This window comes from Pan troglodytes, chromosome 3 (assembly GCF_028858775.2).
Source record: "Pan troglodytes isolate AG18354 chromosome 3, NHGRI_mPanTro3-v2.0_pri, whole genome shotgun sequence".
Lineage (NCBI taxonomy): Eukaryota > Metazoa > Chordata > Mammalia > Primates > Hominidae > Pan > Pan troglodytes.
Window position 1 is genome coordinate 25,321,700 of NC_072401.2, and position 13,131 is coordinate 25,334,830.

General features: G+C 41.3%; 1 protein-coding gene across 4 annotated transcripts in view; it reads right to left on the reverse strand.

Moving 5' to 3' along the window:
• Positions 1-13,131, reverse strand: part of CCDC149 (coiled-coil domain containing 149) — a 106,745-nt gene that overhangs the window by 47,551 nt on the left and 46,063 nt on the right. The gene's annotated exons all lie outside the window — the stretch shown is intronic.

Consider the following 13,131-nt stretch of genomic DNA (forward strand, 5'->3'; position numbering starts at 1 on the left):
GTAAAATTTGGGCCAGGCCAACAATATAGAAAAAGTTTCATGTTCTTGTTTGGATAGCTTCTTATTCTTCAAATATATGTTGTCTCATGAGCTTTCATGTGTGACCTCAATGCCTAGAATTTTGATTACAATTCTAGGGGGCGGCCAGAGAAGAGGTCAGTGACGAGCCACAATCTCTGAAATCAGGATCCAGAAGAAATGCAACAGTTTCCTGGGCTGGTTTTCCCCTTCTTTATTTCCTTATTCTACCTCACATAGTACTAAATAGCCAGGATAATCGCCCTTCATTCCCATCTTCATGACATCATCCTTTCCTTAAGATTTGCCTCCTGTTGGGATCCAGGTCCCTCCGGTCTCCATGGCCAGTCCAACAGCCAGCCTCCCCTTTTGGTGTGGCTCCATCTCACAGCCTCATGGTCCCTTTCCCCAGAGCATGCAGACACCTTTTACCATATCCTCACCCCTTACCCACATTTCCTGAACCTGGGATTCCTGGCCGCCCATCTAGCTACCTATTCCAGTCTTTTACTCACAGTCCTCGCTCACATGGCTTCTTGTTCTCCCATATTATTCTTACTTTACTAATGGACTTGCCCTAATTCTCACCTGACTTATCACATTCTTACTGAACCTTAGCAGGAAGAGACTGCAAGCTACTGAAAGGCAGAGATTCTGCTTTCTGCTTCCTCTGCTTCCATGTGCGTTGTTCCAGACAGTGCTCAGGTACCGACAAGTGTTTTAAAAGCTCATGATGAATAAATGAAGGAAGAAAGGAGGGAAGGAAGCAAGTAAGCAATCCAAACAGGCCTCCTGGAAGGGGGAATCATTCAAGGAGAGTCAAACGAGGGATATTAGAGATGATCTTAATATGAAAGAATCCCTTCCTGCTGCAGCTGAAGAAACCCAAATCCAGAGAGGTTAGGGAACTAACCCGACTGGAATGGCTACATTTCCAAAGACTTCAATGCTAATACTTTGGGGAATATGTAACTATGGTGGGTACTAAAAAGAGAATTAAAAGGGAAAAGAAGATAACGATTACCTGTTGGCTGACCTCCCATATCCCATTTGTTGGGATATCCTGTTGCCTTACCTACTAGGTCTCCCCACCTCATGCTCACCTCCCTGTGGTCCCCCACACAGACCAGGCATGATCCTATTTCAGTGCCAGGGCCCTATTCTCTCTGTTTGGAATGCTCTCCCTCCAGAGAGCCTCTTGGTTCACTTCCTCACCTCCTTCAGTCTTGCTCAAAGGTCACTGTCTCAACAGGGTCCATCTTAACCGATCGATTTAATACTGAAACCTTCCCCGGTGCTACCTTAACTTTTTTTCTGGAGCACTTGCCATCTGTTAATATACCATATCATTTACTTCATGGTTCATTGCTTACTGTTGACTCCTTGTCTCCCTCTCCTTACTAAAACATAAGTTCCATGAAGGGCAAGGAACTTCGTTGTCTCTACTGACCTCTCCCAAGCACCTAGTAGATGCTCCATAACTATTTTTAAAATAAGAGGCAATAAGCTGAGTGTGGAGGTTGCACTCTCCCTAGGAGAGATCAGGAATAATAAGAGTGTACCAAGACTGAAACCAATGCCTGGCATGGAGACTTGCATAGAAAATCATTCATCCCTGGCTGGCTGCCATGGCTCACACCTGTAATCCCAGCCCTTCGGGAGGCCGACACGGGTGGATCACCTGAGGTCAGGAGTTCAAGACCAGCCTAGCCAACATGGTGAAACTCTGTCTCTACTAAAAAATACAGAAATTAGCCAGGCGTAGTGGCACATGCCTATAGTCCCAGCTACAGTGGAGGCTGAGGTGGGAGAATCCCGTGAACTGGGATGGTGGAGATGGTGGAGGTTTCAGTGAGCTGAGATCGTGCCACTGAACTCCAGCCTGGGCAACAAAGAGAGACTCTGTCTCAAAAAAAAAAAAGAAAAAAAAGAAAAACATTCATCCCCTTTGGCTGGATTTAATCAAGCCCTGATCTCTACTCACTTATTTGAGAACATTACTCAGTAACTCCATCGAATTTTTCAGCCCCCTATTTGCAAAGCTCCCATCTTGTAATATTTGAGTTCTAATTTTCCCAGATTTCTGTTCTCCTAAGACAAAAATTTAGTGATGGATGAGGAAAATCAAAACCTATTTTGTAGGTAGGAAAGCAAAGAAACATGAGACACTGTGAACAAATGACTGCCTTTGGAAATTTCCCTGAATGGGAGGAATCAGAGAGATGAGACTGCATTCTGATCATGCCACTTCCTGGGTTGGGTGACCTGGCAGGAGTTTCTTAATCTCTTGGGTCTCCCATCTGTAAGACGGAGCTAGCAACACATAGTTATTTGATCTTTAAATAATGAACAAAGAATGCCTACCACAGTGCCTGGCATCCTGTGTGGGCTCACTAAAGGTGGGTTACCTCCCTCAACTGTGCCCACTCCGTGGCTCCTACTCCAACGCTCAGTGAACAGAGCTGTGCAAATGCAGCGAAGGCCTCCTTGGACACAGCTGACTCCTTTGCAATCCTGCCCCTTTATTGTTGATTATTTGTTCATTCATTTATCTGACAAATATTTATTGGGCACCTGGCATCTGCCTGGCACTGTTTTAGACCTGGAGATACAGCAGCAAACAATACAGACAAAACCCTTGCCCTTAGAAACTGACATTGAATGGGTGACATTACATTAACTACATTATATTACAATAGAATATATAATGAATCCGTGTGCTAGATGATAACATGCTGCAGAGAAAAATAAAGCAGGCAAAGGGAATAGAATGTGTTGGAAGAAAGGGCCACAGAAGGTTTCACTGAGAAGGCCACATTTACATCAAGACTTGAAAAAGGAGAGAGAGAGAGCCTTGTAGATATCTTGGAGAAAAAGTCCCAGACAGGGGAAAAGGCAAACAGGCTTCCCTCTCTCCCTCTCCCCATCACATCTCAAAACTTCCATTTGAAAGCGCAGCTCAAGGCCACAAGAGCAGGCTGACCACAAGGACTACAGCGAAGTCAAGAGATGACTCAATTCTTGATTTTCTTTTCCTGGTTCCCCCTCTCCATCCACAGCTCTCCTTCCTTAGCTCAAGGTGTCACATGTGGGCGGCCTCTGCCTTTCCTCCATGGAACTCCAGAACATTCCCCAGACATTAGCTCATTGATCCTTTTCCCTGGCAGCAAACATAATCCCTCCCTACCAGATGGAGGGCCAGGCCACTGGGCAGCAGTGACTGTCCCTGGGGAGCAGCGGGAGGAGCAGCCCAGCGCTTGCTCGGTCTGGGAGCCGGCTGCCAACTGCACATTCAGGTGAATCTCAGCATCCCCATCTGGAGAAGATGCAGCAAAATTCACCTAAACCTTCATTTAGCAGAAGAGAGGTCCAAAGAAATGTCTGTAAGGGCAACAATGAAAACGTAAAAAAAGACAAGGGAAAAAAATCTCCAACCTCCCTAAGCTTCCCTTTTTAAATCAATATTTCCTTAGTCTCTGGTGGGCAGGAAGACCCTGACATTCACTGACCAATGTAACTGCAGTGGCTACATTGGTAGCTACTGTATGGGTAAACCAGTACAACTCAATCTATTGGTGGGAAAAGAGTTCTCTTTTCTCAATCCATAATAGATCAATACTTTTGTAAAATCTAATAAAAATGAGTTACTAGGCAAATAAATTTAAGAAGACAAGAAGATAAAACCCCAAGTGTGTATCATTAGATTCAACAGACATAAAACCATGCTGTCAAATTGCTATAAAAGTTTCTGAACACTTACTCTCAATTTCTGTATGTATCTTGTCATGGACCAGAAACAATTAGGTTGCAGCCTGGCCCTGGTCCTTGGGCCTCACTTTAAAAAGCATTGAGCTCAAATGGTTTTCCTAGGGATATGGAAACTAGAGTAAAGAAGACACTCAGTATAAAAATCAGTCAATAATTCCAGTGATGGCCAGGACGGAGGGCAGGGCTGCTTTAGGAAACAGTTATTTAGAGACCTAGTGATGTGATTATTGAAAATTATTTACTCTGGAGCCTGGCTGAAAAGAAATCTACTAAGAGCCAGCATTTCTACATTAGCTGCAAAACAATGGTTTATTAAAATCGCAATCCTCCAAGTGAGTTCACTGTAAATCTACCCCAGCTTTAAACTTGACCCCTGGAGTACAGTGGGGTGGGGGTGGCACCACTGCTTCAAAGCAGGTGACTGTAATTTTCTTTTACCTTTAACAGGCTAGATTCCTTGTCAACATACAATTCTTTTCTATTCAGTCCCTCCACCTCAACTCCAAAACAATAACTTTGAAAACTAGAAAATGACTATTCTGATATGGTGCCTAATTCCTTGACATACACCTTAAAGAACAGCAAAAAAAAAAGAAAGTAGTACATTTCAAAGTGCTCAAAATAGAGGAGAAAAGTTCACACGATTCTTTTGACCAAAAATTAACACCCATGACTCACACACATTCACTATAACAATCCATCAAGCTAACACACGGTGCCTGCTTATAATTTATCAGCTATGCAGAGCACTTTGTCTAACTGTTACTGAGAAGGACTCTGTGACCATCAGTTTAGAATAACAGCACTATGTAAAGGAAATGTCAGGGAAAAGTGGCAGCCTGCCTAAGACTGGGTTTCACAGGGAAGGAAAACAAAACCAAGAGATTCTTTCCTCTAAATCTCTCAGGGCAGGAGGCAGCATAAATAGCAAAACATAAAAAGGTTTAAAAAGAAGCCTCTTTTAAATATTCAGATCAAGCGAGAGCCGACATTAAAGGTTGACATTTTTGCTCTGATAATAGTGGAATGTTGAATATAGTGGGATATGTGGGAGAATCCATATATTTAAGTCACTCTTTCTAGCTAGGAGTTTATTAAAATTGTGATGGGAAAGGGAGGGAAGAGAGATTTGATGAAAACATAGCGGAGAGATTCAAGGCCGAAAGGATATGACAGCTTTCCATTCTGAAACACCTTCCTTTGTCAAGGAACAACTCAATCCCCAATTATAAATGATGCCTGCAGAAGCAATTCACCAAAGCCAGCCCCGGGTGTGGGAACTGGGAGGCCCTGGAAATTCTCTCTGGACAGGGATGATGACTACAAATACTGACAGTTGTTGTGAAGGCAAAGACCAGGAAATTGATAGAGCTGTCGGATCTCACCCCCAACCTCTTCCCAGCTGTTTGCAGGAATCCTCACCGAGGTAGGTTAGCCACATGGGAGAGGGCAGCTATCTTGCAGCATCTCTTTAAGCCCTGCTGCACTCTGAACTCTAGCTCTTGCCTCTACCACCGTTCCAATTCCCCTACAAATGCCGCAAAATACGTCAGAATGGTTTACACTACAGATGTGACATGTTTTTTAAACTTATAAGAACCAATGGGAGATTTTAAAATACGGACAGTCCCTGATTTAACGATGCTTCAACTTGTGATCTTTCAACTTTACAACGGTGTGAAAGAGACAGGCATACAGTAGAAACTGTAGTTTGAGTACATAGCCATTCTGTTTTTTGGTTTCAGTACGGTATGGAATAAATTACACTTTATAAAATAGGTCTTATGTTAGATGATTTTGCCCAACCGTACACTAATATAAGTGTTCTGAGCATATTTGAGGTAGGCTAGGCTAAGCTAAGCTATGATGTAGGGTGGATGTACTAAACGCATTTTCAACTTTTAATGTTTTCAATTTATGATGGGTTTATCAGAATGTAACCCCCTTGAGCATCCCTTCATGATTAAAACCCTCAGCAAAATCTGCATGGAAAGGACATACCTTAAGGTAATAAAAGCCATCTATAACAAACCCACAGCCAACATTATGCTGAACAGGGAAAAGTTGAAAGCATTCCCCCTGAGAACTGGAACAAGACAAAGATACTCACTTTCACCACTTCTATTTAACATAGTACTGGAAGTCCTAGCAAGAGCAATCAGACAAGAGAAAGAAAAGGCATCCAAATCAGTAAGGAGGAAGTCAAACTGCTGCTGTTTGCCGATGATATGATCATATACCTAGAAAACCCTAAAGACTCCTCCAAAAAGCTCCTAGATCTTATACATGAATTCAGTAAAGTTTCAGGATACAAAATCAATGTACACAAATCAGTAGCACTGCTATATACCAACAGTGGTCAAGCTGAGAATCAAATCAAGAACTCAACCCTTTCACAAACTGCAAAAAAATAAAGTACTTTGAAATATGCCGAACCAAGGAGATGAAAGACCTCTATAAGGAAAACTACAAAGTACTACTGAACGAAATCAAAGACAACACAACCAAATAGAAACACACCCCATGCTTTTAGATAGGTAGAATCACTATTGTGAAAATGACCATACTGCCAAAAGCAATCTACAAATTCAACACAATTCCCATTAAAGTACCATCATCATTCTTCACAGAACTAGAAAAGACAATCCTAACATTCATATGGAACCAAAAAAGAGCCCGCATAGCCAAAGAAAAACTAAGCAAAAAGGACAACTCTGGAGGCATCACACTACCTGACTTCAAACTATACCATTAGGCCATAGTCACCAAAACAGCATGGTACTGATACAAAAACAGTGACATAGATCAATGGAGCAGAATAGAGAAGCCAGAAATAAAGTCAAATACTTACAGCTAACTGATCTTCAACAAAGAAAACAAAAACATAAGGTACGGAAAGGACACCCTATTCAACAAACGGTGCTGTGATAATTGGAAAGGCGCACGTAGAGGAATGAAATTGGATCCTCATCTCTCACCTTATACAAAAGCCAACTCAAGATGGATGAAGGACTTAAATCTAAGACCTGAAACCACAAAAATTCTATAAGATAGCATCAGAAAAACCCTTCTAGACATTGGCTTAGGCAAATACATCATGACCAGGAATACAAAAGCATATGCAACAAAAACAAAGATAAATAGATGGGACTTAATTAAACTAAAAAGCTTCTGCAGAGCAAAAGAAATTATCAGCAGAGTAAACAGACAACCCACAGAGTGGGAGAAAAATCTTTGCAAACTATGCATCCAACAAAGGACTAATATCCAGAATCCACAAGGAACTCAAGCAAATCTGCAAGAAAAAAACAAATATTCCCATTAGAAAAGGTAGATAAGAACATGAAGAGACAATTCTCAAAAGAAGATATATAAATGGCCAACAAACATATGAAAAAATGCTCAACATCACTAATTATCAGGAAAATGCAAATCAAAATCACAATGCAATAACACCTTACTCCTGTAAGGTGTTATTACTCCTGTAAGGCCATAATTTAAAAATCAAAAAATAATAGATGTTGGCATGGATGTGGTAAAAAGGGAACACTTTACACTGCTGGTGGGAATGTAAACTATTATAACCACTATGGAAAACAGTATGGAGATTCCTTAAAGATCTAAAAGTACATCTTCCATTTGATCCAGCAATCCCACTATTGGGTATCTACTCAGAGGAAAAGAAGTCATTATATGAAAAAACACACTTGCACATGCATGTTTGTAGCAGCACAATTCACAATTGCAAAAATATAGAACTAGCCCAAATGCCCATCAATCAATGAGCGAATAAATAATATGTGGTGCATATATATATATATATATATATATATATATATGCACACACACACACACACCAGGGAATACTGCTCAGCCATAAAAAGGAACAAAATAATGCCATTTTCAGCAATCTGGATGGAGTTGGAGACCATTATTCTAAATGAAGTAACTCAGGAATGAAAAAACAAACATTTTAAGTTCTCACTGATATGTGGGAGTTAAGCTATGAGGACACAAAGGCATAAGAATGATACAGTGGACTCTGGGGACTCGAAGGGAAGGGCGGGATGCAGGTGAAGAATAAAAGACTACATATTGGGTACAGTGCACACTGCTCAGGTGATGGGTGCACCAAAATCTAAGAAATCACCACTGAAGAACTTACTCACGTAACCAAACACAACTTGTTCCCCCTAAACTACTGAAATTAAAAAAAAAATGTAACCCCCTTGTAAGCTGAGGAGCATCTGTGTAATCATGGATCATATTTGGCAATGACCATGATGTTAAGGGAACCTACTTTCAATGATCGAATATTTGACAGTGGTCAAATCTGACAGCCCTAAATCTTTCAGATTTGGGAGAAAAGTTTCCATTCTATACCATTTCTCTCGCTGCAGTAAGAAATGAGAAGATGGACATGAAGGGAATCAGGATACACCACCCTAAATGATGCCACTTTGGCATCAGGAATCTTTTGAGCTGAAGGCAACTGAGAATCAACAAACGCAGGAAGAAGAGTTCTCTACACTCCCTTTTCTGTCTAAAAGCAGACATACATTTCCCTTTGAGATGGTGTCACCCACTTCAGTACCAGGAAGAAGAGAGAGACTCCTATCACCAGAGACAGTTGGCACCAAGATGAATCTTGATAGATAATAATGTTTTGTGATGCTAATTGTCTCAAAATGAAGTCACTGATGACAAGTGACAGTGAAACTGTTGACCCCTCAAAGTGATAAACATATGCATAATGGTCTCAGGTGATAATACCTGCTGTGGCTAGGCACCCTAAGACCTGGCGAGAAACTGAAGTCACATGGCAGCTGAGATAGTGAGTGTGCACACTCTGTGGAGGGCCATAAAAACAGCAAAGCAACTGACCATGGAGAAGCATCTGTAGAACTTCTGTCTGTGGTAACTTTGAGGCCGCCTCTGGATACCAGCCGTGGCCGCCGGAAGTTCTGCCCAAAAAGAGCAGTTAATCCCCTGCTGGTCAGCATTTTTAGAAAATTCTGGCCCTCTCTAGTTTGTCTGTGGGTGTGTGGGTCTCCCCGGCTACTCGCTGTGGTTTGTCCCCTTCTCTCTCATCACTGCCTATGCGCTGAATATACTTACATGATTGCTGGTGTGTGAAAGCCTCACAATAAATCGTGAATTTGAAAACATTTAATTGGTCACTTATTCATTGTGAAACCTCTTGGGCCCTGTTGGAGTTAACATAACTAGGCTGATTCAAACCTGACACAATATTCTTCATAAATAAATCTTACCAAAATAACCCTTATCTTTCATTAATTTCTGCCATATATTTCCTGGTTGCTTTCCCACAATTCATCATCACTCAAAGCCCAAATCCCCTTTCCTTTGTTAAAATGGCATATAAGCCCCTGAGTCTAACTGCTTCCTGAGTTTTATTTTTTTCTGTGAATTCCCATTGCATGTAAAATGTTAATAAAATTGTATGCTTTTGTCTTTTGTCATTTATGTTTTCAGGCCCATCACTAAACCTAACAGGAGAAAGGAAAACCTTTATTTCTCCCACAGACAAAACAAAAAACAAAGTGATAAAAGTTTAAGAGAGGCTGGGGGCAATGGCTCAGGCCTGTAATCCCAGCACTTTGGGAGGCTGAGGCGGGAGGATCACCTGAGGTCAGGAGTTTGAGACCAGCCTGACCAACATGGCAAAACCCCATCTCTATTAAAAATATAAAAATTAGCCGGGTGTGGCGGTATGCACCTGTAGTCCCAGCTACTCGGGAGGCTGAGGCAGGAGAATTGCTTGAACCCAGAGGTGGAGACTGCAGTGAGCCGAGATCACACCACTGCACTCCAGCCTGGGTGACAGAGCAAGACTTCATCTCAAAAACACAAAACAAAACAAAAACAAAAAAGTTTAAGAAAAACCTTTTAACCTTGTGCTATTCCAGACACTGGAAGTAGGAATCAAAGAGGTAGGCCACATGTTTTCACCTGTGTCCTCAAATATTTCAGACCAGTAGCCAGTAGAGGAAAAGGCCAATATTTCAGGAACAATCCTGCAAGTTGAAACTGCCTTTGCAAAATTATGACAGTAAGAGAAATCTGACATGGCTTCTAACCTCACAGGCTGGCTGTCTTCACTCATTCCCCAGTGCAGAAAGTAGAAAAGTTCCTCTTCAAAGCTCATCTTGGTTTAAAAATAAAATAGTAGACACTAGGAATAATAGCTCCTTACTCTAAAGCCTCCTATCAACTATTAGTTCTTACACTTTAGCCCAGGCATGTCTGGACAGGCCCAGCCTAGTCTTAGCTCATAGGTTATGCCCCTTCCTTATTTGGAAATGTTATTGCTTCCTTAAACCTTTCATAAGCAACTTCCTCTCCTTCTTTGTTCTTCCCTGCACTTACCTATTTAGGAAAGTTTTAGGCTATTAGCAAATTAGGTATCAGTTTAAGATTGTGAGGTTCAGCTCCAGTCAATGGATGCAGGACACAGCAGTAAGGATGACCCAAATGCATAAGGGACAAATATATCTGCTTTTCGTTTGTTCAGGTGTGCTCTTGCCACTGTTCCATCTGCGAGGGGCACCCTTTCTACAGAAAGTAAAGAGTGCCTTGCTGAGAGATCTTTTGTCTTGGTGCTGACTTTTCTTCATGGGACCGATTATCTATTTCTAACAATTTTGGTATTTCTAACACCCGGCGTGGGCCGGGCTAACTTTGGAAGAAATTTAGTTTATTTTTTAAATAATAGCCCTTCTCAAAAATTAAACTGCTCTTGTAAAACTAATGAAAATCCACCAAGTTAGAAGGAAGAGAGGGGCCTGAATTCTACTGAAAGGTTAGGTATCATTAAATAATCACCAGCCATTATTCCAGAGATCACAAGATTTGCAGTTTCCCTAATTATTCCTGCTAATAATGCCACTATTGTAGAAACTAAGATTGGCCTTTTGAGATGTCTTTCTAGGTTTTCACATTTCTGACAACTGGATAACCTCACTGGGACTAGCCAACTGGTCCTGTGACCCTCACCCAGGAACCAACTCAGCCCAAGAAGACGGCTTCGACTCCCTGTGATTTCATCTCAGATCCAACAGCACTCCCCACTCCCTGGCCCCCTACCTGCCAAATTATCCTTGAAAACCCCTAGTCTTCAAATTTTCAAGGAGACTGATTTGAGTGATAAAAAAACTCTGGTCTCCCGTTCAGCTGGCCCTGCGTGAATTAAACTCTTTCTCTATTGCAATTTCCTTGTCTTGATAAATTGGCTCTATCTAGGCAGTGAGCAAAATGAACCTACTGGACAGTTACAAAGTCATCCCAAATCTTCAGAATTTACTAAATACAGTTGATCCTTGAACAACACAGGCTTGAACCACACAGATCCACTTATGTGTGAATTTTTTTCAACCAAATACAGATCAAAAATACAGTATTCACAGAATGTAAAACCCATGGATATGGAGGCCCAACTTCTTGTATTCACAGGTTCTGCAGGGCTGACTGGGGAACTTGAGTATGTGAGAATTTTGGTGTACACGGGGTTCCTGGAACCAATCCCCTCTGTATACTGAGGAATGACTGTATATGTAACCTCCCCATGGAAAAGTTATTCTACGCCATAATATAAAAATGATGTATTCCAGGAAGTCTGGTAACAGACCTCTCAATCTGAAGACATATAAATCAGAACTGGAACTCAAAAATTAGAAGAAAACAGAGAGACAGACACGCAGACAGACATGCAAGCCCTTGACCTAGGCACTTTCTCAAGAAAAGTAAGGAAAAAGAGAATGAGAAAAAGAGACCAGATTTTTACATGGTATTAAAAAGTTTGATACTCTGAGACCCTTAAATCCATACCTTCAATATAGGAAAGTACTAGATTAAGCAAGAATACATTTAAAAAAATGTTTGATGAAACATCAGGGGTTCTTGAGAGGCGTGATTGACAGCAAATTTAATTGCAATTTCTACTCTGCTGCATTGGTCTGATGGTGACTCCTGTGTTAATAGTAATAGAGTGAAACTTGCTTTGCTTAGCAAGGGCCCCCTATTCACAGCAACTGCCAAAGTGATGACCTTTGCTACAGCGACAGCTTTCTTAGTTACAAAAAGAACAACCACCCGAGAGCTTATTCGTACATATTTTTTGGCTGTGCAAGGAGACCTTAGCAGCCTACTGCCACCTCGTAATCTCAAAATACACTTGTGAATGAATGCATTTCCAGGCCCCACAGGCAAATGCTTTTGAATAGGCTTGGGAGGTTGCTATTTAAATAAATGTTTGCTTCATCTTGGCCATTATGATTCTGCATCTGCCACTTAGTGACTCCATTAATAGCTCCCAAGTTCTTTAGACTCATTGAGCCTAAATTTCCTCATCTATAAATCGGGGGGTGCTTCCACCTTCCTTACAAAATGGTTTCAAGGATTGAAAGGGCTTATGGGAAGGTGCATTAGTCCTCACAATAAAGTTGCTGTTGTTATGATTTGGGAGTGCTCCTAGGGACAGGACCTGGGATTTCTTCCTAGTTTCCCTGGTGTAATGAAAAAATCATACCATTCAAAGTGATATAAAAAGAAACATCTCAAAGCACTTGAGATCTTTGAAGGAAGTTTTAGGTTCTGAGCAACAAACCAGGACATATATACAAAGTCACTGTGATTTGCAGTCACAGGAGACTAAAATAAGCTTGACCAAGGAGACTTTTTATGGAAATGAAAGGTTCCTTCCCATCCCACAAAGGGCCACTCTATGCTCTGATTTTTCCAGGGTTGTCATCTTGGTGCGTGTCACTGTCTAAATAAGCCATCACTTTTTAGAGGCAAGAAGGCAACAGCTCCCTCCTGGACCATGAGAGATACCTTTCGTGGTATGTCTGCTTGAAATCAAAATAGGAAAAGACAAAGATCTTAAAGATGTGTTTGACTGTTTATTCAAGGAGTTTTCACCGGGAAAATGTACCTCTGTGACCTCGAAGAATCCCGTCTTATAAGAAAATTAACCCGAGATAATTTAAATGCCCCTTTGTCTGCTTTGCAGGAACTGCTTGTTTAGCAAAAGAAAAATATTTAAAGGGTCATGGGAGATCTTTTGGTGATCTCTCACTGCAGTGCAAAGGGGCGCTCTGTGTACACTTCTGCCTGAAGTCACAAGAAGAAATTTTCATTTCAATATCCCACGAGAAGCTATTAGTGCAATCACTGTTGTCTCAATTTCTTCACAGCTTCTTTAACGGATGATTTGCCATCGGAAATTCGTTGTTTTAAAAAGGATTCTGAGTTCCAAAAGAAAGCCTCAACAACTATATTTCTAGAACTACAAATGTAAAAGTTATCATCTGTCCTTTAATGCGA